This window comes from Hirundo rustica, chromosome 1 (assembly GCF_015227805.2).
Source record: "Hirundo rustica isolate bHirRus1 chromosome 1, bHirRus1.pri.v3, whole genome shotgun sequence".
Taxonomy (NCBI): domain Eukaryota; kingdom Metazoa; phylum Chordata; class Aves; order Passeriformes; family Hirundinidae; genus Hirundo; species Hirundo rustica.
Window position 1 is genome coordinate 143,868,439 of NC_053450.1, and position 8,089 is coordinate 143,876,527.

At 40.5% G+C, this 8,089-nt stretch overlaps 1 non-coding gene across 1 annotated transcript; it reads left to right on the top strand.

Moving 5' to 3' along the window:
* The first annotated feature begins 3,475 nt into the window (after nucleotides 1-3,475).
* Nucleotides 3,476-3,547, top strand: TRNAG-UCC (transfer RNA glycine (anticodon UCC)). Its single transcript has one exon. It is a non-coding gene; the product is annotated as a tRNA-Gly (tRNA).
* Nucleotides 3,548-8,089: the final 4,542 nt, after the last annotated feature.

Here is an 8,089-nt window from a genome sequence, read left to right on the forward strand (position 1 = left end):
TCACTATTAAAAAAAAAAAAAAGTCCTATTCTCAATCAGGTCTTTGTGTTTGGCCAAAAGTCAATTTTATTGTGTTATTTCTTTTGGTTCATTAGGTCTAATGTATGTATATACAACTTTCAAACAGCTTCCAAAGGATCAAACGTTTGTAATGTTTGCATATATTTAGGAAGCTTTCTTTGCCAAAATTTAGATGTCTTTAATTTGAAGATTTAATACTGTTTCTTTTCTAGAGAAGTTGATAAAACTTGTAACATGTAATAATCACCTTCTGTTCCTGTGGTAGCACTGGATAGTTTTGAAATCTCCTGGAACATATTGTTCTTACATTCAAACTTTTTCTCTGATGAGGACTGAGGAATCCTTTGGACCTACGGAATAGCCATATATTTCTTCCAGACTAACTAAATTGAAATCTATACTCTGTGGAGAAGCTTATTTCCAGAAAACTGGACAAATTTAGTGTTGGCAAGACCCAGGTTTTAATTTTTAATTTTAACATTCTGTAGATTCCTACAGGCTGTGGATCTGCACCACCACAATTACGCAATTAGCCAAGGCCTTGAGCTGTAAACCAAAAGCATATGTAGCATGCCCACATCCTCAGCAATGACAGACTTCACCAGAGGTGAGCAAGGCATGTCCCCTGCCAGAAAAGCCATGATGCTGCACCTGCACGGAGCAGCCTCTGAAGGGTTAATCGAGAGGTTGGCGTGGTGATGCGCTAAGCAGCTGAAGATGATATTGCAGCAAAACCAGTCACGTGTGTAACCTATTCGGTCTAAGCCCCGACAAAGAAAACCTTTAATGAGAAAGCAGAGAGCGTGTCATGACGTGTGCCGTTGGAACCCTTTTAATTATGCCACGGTAAAGTACTTCCTCTCAGCTGTAAGCTGTATGCAGTGGACCCATAGTCAACAGATTTATTGCCTAGTGAATTAAAACCAGATTAGGAAATGCTACCATCGCTCATTCTTCGTGTTCTGGTAAGACATAATAAGGGTTAATTTGATCTGCTTGTTCATCAAGCGCTACTGGAATCTGTGTGCATATGTGTGTGTGAAGGAGAGAGGGAGGCAAAACAAATAATCAGGACAAATTGCATGCAGAGCCCCTGATTTGGCAGTGTGTGTCTATTGCCTGAACATACGAGAGTTTAGGAGGCTTTGCATTTGAGACCGGAACACTGATGTCAGATTTCAACAGATTTCCAGGTACTTACAGATGTCCAGAAGTGTTTCTAGAATTCCTTAAGCATGATAAGACTGCTCTGACTTTGGGAATGTGGCCCTCTGAGTTTATCTGCAAGTGTTGGAGCTTAAATACTTTGGGAATCTCAGAGATTCAGCCTTTCAGAGATCAGCTTAGCCTGTTCCACTTCTCTGCCCTGCTCTGTCCATATGCTTCAGCTTCCAGCTTTCTCAGAGCTGGCAATCCTCATTCAGTGCTTGCTCTCAATTCAACAGGGGCCCATCTCTCTTCCCTATTCTATGACACTGTTCTAAAATCACCTTCTTCATTCTGTAATGCCTTAAAATACAGGATGGTGCGTTTCACAAAGATGTAGTTAAGTTTAGAAGCTGAAGGAAGAGAAATTTCATTCTTATAAAAAGAGCCACACTTCCTTCAGGCTGACTTCTTTACTAAAGTTATTCAAATTTCCTAAACAGTAAGGTAATTTTTTTCAAATGTATGTCTGCCGAATTTCAGATTCCATGGAATTTTTCTGCAAGGAAGCATATAAAGAATAACCATTTTTGATGATCATTAAACCATACTTGTCAGTAATGTTGGAAACAGCTCTCATGAATCTTAAATTTACTATCCAAGCCTTTGCTAGAAAATGTTTATGGTGCCTACAGATTAGTAGAAAAGCATGAAAATAATTACAATAAGGTATATATATTTTCAGAAGTGATTATGATCAGTGAGTCTGGTGTGTCTCAGTTTAACTTTTTCTTAAACTATAAGCCTACTGGCTCAAGGTCAAGGCTCTGTGTAGAAAGGTTCCACAACAAATGCACAGAAAATGTTCTTCCCAAAAGCCATGGTTTGCTGTTCATGCACCACATAGCTAAGTGTGAGTTTGCACAGCAATACATGTGCACTGCATGTCACATGCAGTCAAAACAGACTGCATCATTCAGCAGAGCCCTCTTAGTTTGTTTTGTTAAATCTTAGGTATAAATACACTTAACAGTATGTCCTCATGAGCTGCTTGAAGACCATTCCAAATAGGACCTTGGCTGGTTTTGCTGACTTTTAAAGTAAAATAAGATAAGAAAATGAGAGAAGACTTGATATCCTTACAACAGCATGGTTGTGCAAGACAGAGTTTCATTTAATTAACTGCATTTAATTCATTTAACTTTACATTTCATTGCAAAAATCTTCATCTTTACCAACACTTGTAAAGTGGTCAGAGTATGCACAGACCTGGGGGAGCTGCTATGAACCTGTTCATTACTCAGATGCCGAGTGACAGAAGGGGTCAGCATTGACGGATGTCTGAACAATATTAGATCTTACAACTTACCTGATTATAACTGCAGGAAGCTGAGGACAGAGGATTTGAGAATGAAGGAGACATGAAGGTCTCTCTGCTTGGGACCTCTCTGCTGGTACAGAATGGTTTCCATCACAATCTTGCTGAGATTTCTACATGTTAAGAGCCACATCTGTTTGTAAACAGGGCGTTCTCAGAAGTGAAATAATGGGTGCTCTAGAATGCCATAAGATATCCTCACACCATGTGATTTTTTTGAGATTTTCTTCTCCTAAAACAGTTTGTTGGCTCTATCCACTGTAGTAGAAAACATTTCTTCACAAGTTATATCACAAAAATGTATTGAAGTTTGAGAATCAGCACTTCAGGGTTGTGTTTCAGATAACCCTCTTTCAAATATTAACCTTTGCAACTCTATTTTATTTTCAGCTATATTTTCCATGTAATCTTATGTTTCTTTGGATGATACTGAGAAGACAAAAGCAGTAGTTGATGGAAAGGACAACATATGTTGTTTTTTATAACTTTTTCCACCTAATTTTTCAGACATGAGATAAAAATCTCATCTTTAATATTAATGCTGGAAAGACTATTTCTTTTACTAAAAATGAGAATGCTGATTTTATCAGATGTGTGCTGTCAGCCAGCATTTTTTTTTCCCAATTGTGTTATTATCCACAGTCCCCTCTCTGAACGTTTTAGTCCTTCTATTTGGAATTTCTTTTAAACCAATCAGGATGTTAGAAACATTTCACGGAACAATTCCTTAGGGTTTTTTTCAGTGTTTAAAAACAACCAAATAAGCTTCTGATTTTCTAGTAGCCTTGGCAGCCTTGGAGAAACCTGGAATGCTTCCCTCAGCGGCTCTTTGCTATACTTGAGGGCAGGTAGTAAATCCTGTGGGTAATTTGGGAACAGAGAGAAGGAGGAAAGCACAGAGAGCACAAGCAGGGAGGTGCCATCGCCGCGGCGTTGGTGGTATAGTGGTGAGCATAGCTGCCTTCCAAGCAGTTGACCCGGGTTCGATTCCCGGCCAACGCAGGTTTGTTTTGATGCTGTTCCCAGCGGGGTGTAGAAGGGGCTGGCATCCATCCATCCATCCGCAGGGATGGCGAGCGCCGGGAGGAGCGGGACCGGGATACGGGGGAGGTTTAACACGGACGGGTGGGGTCCCGCAGCCCCGATGGAGAGGGATCGGCCGGGCGGGACACGGGGTTCGGGTGGGGATCCCAGGTTGCGAAAGAGTCAGGAAAGGTGTCTCTGCCAGAATGAGAGCCGGGGTGACCGTGGGTTCACTGCTCACGGAACTGTCCGTAGGCAGAGGGAGATTCCTTTGGGCTGCTGAGAACGTTTCTGGAGTGGAGTCGGTGTCCAGGTCTGTCCTCAGTACTGGAGAGACCTGGGAATGCTGGAGAAAAAGGCTACAAGGATGTTTGGAGACCGTGGCATTCCTGCTGCGAAGAGAGAGGGCAAAGACGAGGGATCTTACTAATATGGGAAAATATCTGAAGGCAGGAGGCAAATAGAATGGAGTCAGCCTGTGCACGGTGATGCTCGGCGGCAGGACAAAAGGGAATGGGCACAGACAGACAAATGGAAGGTGGACTCTGAACATCAGGAGACACTTTTTCATTATTAGGGCAACTGAGCATTGGGCACAGGTTGCCCAGAGAGAAGGTTGTGGAGTCTCCATCCTTGGAGATTTTCAAAAGCTGTCTGGATGCGTTCCTGGACAACTAAGTGCTCCTGCTTCAGCATCAGGGTTGAGCAGACGGCATCCAGAGGTCCCTTACAACCTCAGCCATTGTGTCCCTCTGTGCATCAAGCCAAGCAGCCCAGCCAAGGTGAGAACTGAGGGCAGAGGACCATACAAGTGAGTAGTGATTTAGAAATGTTAGTGATTTCTCTAGGAGTGGGAACAGCACCAGGAGGCGGGCTGAGGCAAAGCAACCAAGGGAAGGTGTGTTACTCCAGCAGAGCTAGAGCAGTGCATACAAGCTATGATTCACTACTGAGACAGTAGCTGGTGCCTTCAGATGATGCATCAGTCTAAAGTTAAGTACCTCCCAGGAAAGCTTGCTGTCTGAGTGCCCAGTCATGTGTCTGACAGGGCCAACCAGTTTTGGTGATGCAATAAATCACTGTCAATCCCATGGCTCAGAATCTTGTTATTCTTGAAACTTGACAACTCTTTCAGAGAAAATGTTCCATCCCAAAGCAATTTTGAAATAATTTCCATTATGTTTCCAAAAGCTGTTTATATAACAATTGAAGACAGGACCTACTCACATGGTAGGCTGCAGTGAATGGAAGAAAATGCAATTATAATGAATGTCCACTTTTGTTTCATCCTCTCTCTCTTTTTTTTTTTTTTTTTTTTTTTTCCTCCTCAAGAAGGAGAAAATGTACTCATAGGTTTGTAGAAATCAAAAGAAGGGCTAAAGGAGTCCAGTGAGAAGTTCATTTGCACTTCACAGCTGACTAAGAATGTGTAAAAGTTCCTAGGATGAGTGGAGAATGGGAGATACAGGCTATGAAAATACTGTTAAAATAGACCAGATAGATTTACAAAAGGCTGGTATTTGGAAGAGGATGAAATCCTCTGTCCTTCTAAAAGAGAAGAGGTTCTGGAAGCAGTGGATGCGTGCAATTCCAGTACAAGGGACTGAAATTTAAACCCACCCACAAGGGACTGAAAAATAAACCAGAGGGGTTTTACCTGCCCAGAGTCTCATTGTAACTTTTTTTGTTACTAAACTACTAAACCTAAGGTAGTGGGTCAAAATGATTAGTTGTCCTACTTGAATCATATCAGACTTCTACAGGAAAAAAACCAACCAACAAACAAACAAACAAAAAACAAACAACCCCCCCCCTAGTTTATATAACCCTGGATCCAACAAGAGGGGAAAACCCTCACTGAAAGCCTAGAAAATGCTCCAAAAAGAGCTGCTGAACCACCAGAGTAGCACAAGGGATGCTCCACTTCAGGGCAAAGCCAGCGGCTGCATGGAGCAAGAAAGGCATCACACTCTGTAGTACATGGGTTACTCAAGGTCACTAACAGCCACTCCTATCATCTTCAGGCATTAGAGTGAGTTCTTAGGTGACAGATGGAAAAAGAGAAAAAACAACATGAAACTGCAAGAGGGATTTGGACTCAGTGTCCTACCCACCCACAAAGTTAATACTCTATACGTACTTGCTCTTGTAGCAGTTCTCATAGGTATGACTGTGCTTGCCAGTTGTGTTTCCTACAGTTTCTTATATCTGTGGTTTTCTGTAGTAAATACAAATACAAATCTTGGTATTTTCTCATGGCTTAAAGGCAGTAACTTTGCTGAAAAACTGTAAGCTACAAGATGCTTCTGGATTTTTTAAATTTTTCCTGCACAGGAAGGCAGTGATACGTTTTGATGTTCAGCTCTATTTTGACACTTCATTCGGAATTGTGCAAAGCCTTGAGATGTCCTTGTGGTGTGCACAATGACAGCTGTAATGCAGCTTTGTAATCAGCTCTCCAGAAAGGTACAATGCCATTTTAGAAGCAGGATGAAAACAACGTTCAGATACAACTTCATTCATGGAATTGAATTTTAGAACCAGAGAATCACAGAATGTCTTGGGTTGGAATGGACCTTAAAGATCACCTGGTTCCAGCAGCCTGTCATGGACGTAACCAGAATGTTTCAAGTCTCATCCAGCTTGGCATTGAACACTTCCAGGGATGCAGCAACCATAACTCCTATGAGCAACCTGTGTCCAGAGTGCCTCAGCCTCACAGTAAAGAATTATTTTCTAATATCTAATTTACACCTACTCTCAGTTTGAAACCACTCCCCCTTGTCATCTCACTGTATGCCCTTGTAAATATCCTTCTCTGTCTTTCTTGTAGTTATTTGTCTTTGATTTATTCCTTTTTTTGAGTACAGGGAAAGAATTTACCTATTGCTGTCATGGATGGCTTAAAAACAAAAGGGAGAACTTTCCAGTAGCATCTGCTTCCTGACCACTTACTCACTGCAGGAGCACAATATCTAAATATCAATAATAAATGATCTACAAAATTTGCATCACTCTTCAAAAAAAAAAAAAAAAAAAAAAAAAGTCCTCAAGCTTTCCACACACAATAATCTGAGCTTTAATATTTTAAATATCAAGCATATTAAAACTTAAAAAACCCAGACCCACAATTGTTTAAACAGTTAATAGGCTAACTGATATAATTCTACTGCTTTCTGCAGCTTCCTGCTCTAGTTCTGTGTATTCACATTTTGACATTTGCCTTACAATTAATTTATATAATTTTAGAATATAAAGCAAATGCATTAATGTAGTGTTTGCTGCACACTTATGGGAAGTAGATGTAAAAATACCGAGGATCCTGCACTTGTATATTCTTGGTGCTCAGAGGAAACAAGAAGGGAAGAAGGAAGGAAGGAAGGAAGGGAGGAAGAGAGGAAGGAAGGAAGGAAGGACGGACACATATATACACCCGCACGTCTTTGTGAGTGCATGATTTGACTTACATAGCCAAAGCATTCTTTCTGAAAAATAGATAATGACATGGTATATTTTTTTCCATTTCTTTTCTTCTTCTCCTCAAAATAGATTCAGGTAGTTTTTATGCTCTGTCGTATTTTTGGACTATCCAGAAGGAAAAATATACTACCAAGAATCTTAATGAAAATTCCATTAACACACATCTTGGCCTGAGACTTCTTTGAACATCAAAGTAAGCTACAAGTTAATTCACTTGCATCCAGCTGCATTTGGTGGTATGCTCGTCATATTGAGGAGGCCCTTTTTTGTTTCCATCTTTCACTGCTTATGTCAAACAGTTTACAGAGAGGCAATATAAATTCAGAGAGAGTGCTAGGAATGCCATCAATGAGTTTGGGAGTTTACATTGTGTTTGTGTGAGGTCACTGCATGTTGTCTTCAATGATCAATGGCCTAGTGAATGCTTTTAAAACCAGGGGCTACCCTCAGTGTCTTTAGTTACTCCATGTTAGGTTATGTTTTATTAGAAGGACTCAGGCAATTCTTCTCTTGCATTTTTTATAATGGATTTGTGACTGTTCAGTGTTTTTTTGTGGCATTTCCCTGTACTCATAACAAGAAGTCAGGTGACCAGTAAGATAAATGATATTTAACCTAGTGGTGACAGATGTTGCAGAGGTGAAAAGGTTATATCTATTAATAAACAAAGTTTGAAAGGCTTTTAGCACCATCTTTCACATCACGCTTATCTGACCTTTTCCACAAGATTACTTTCACAGGCTTATTACAATGAGAGGGGGAAAAAAACCAACTACTTTTTTAATTAAGAAAAAAATAAAATCATTAAGAATCTAAAGTTGTCTTCCTGAATGAATGAACGAAGTGCTGGTGGTACTGCAGTTAGGATTTCACTTGGATGAAAAAATATAGTAGGTTTATTTTGGTCCCAGTGGGTGCTGACATTTTAACCCACTTATCTCTGATTTATTCAATCCTTGACAGTCCCAAAAAAGTGATGTGTTTTGCCCCAAGGCTCTGTAGGTGAGGCAAGTTGACATATGCTTTTTCTTTCTGTTAAGG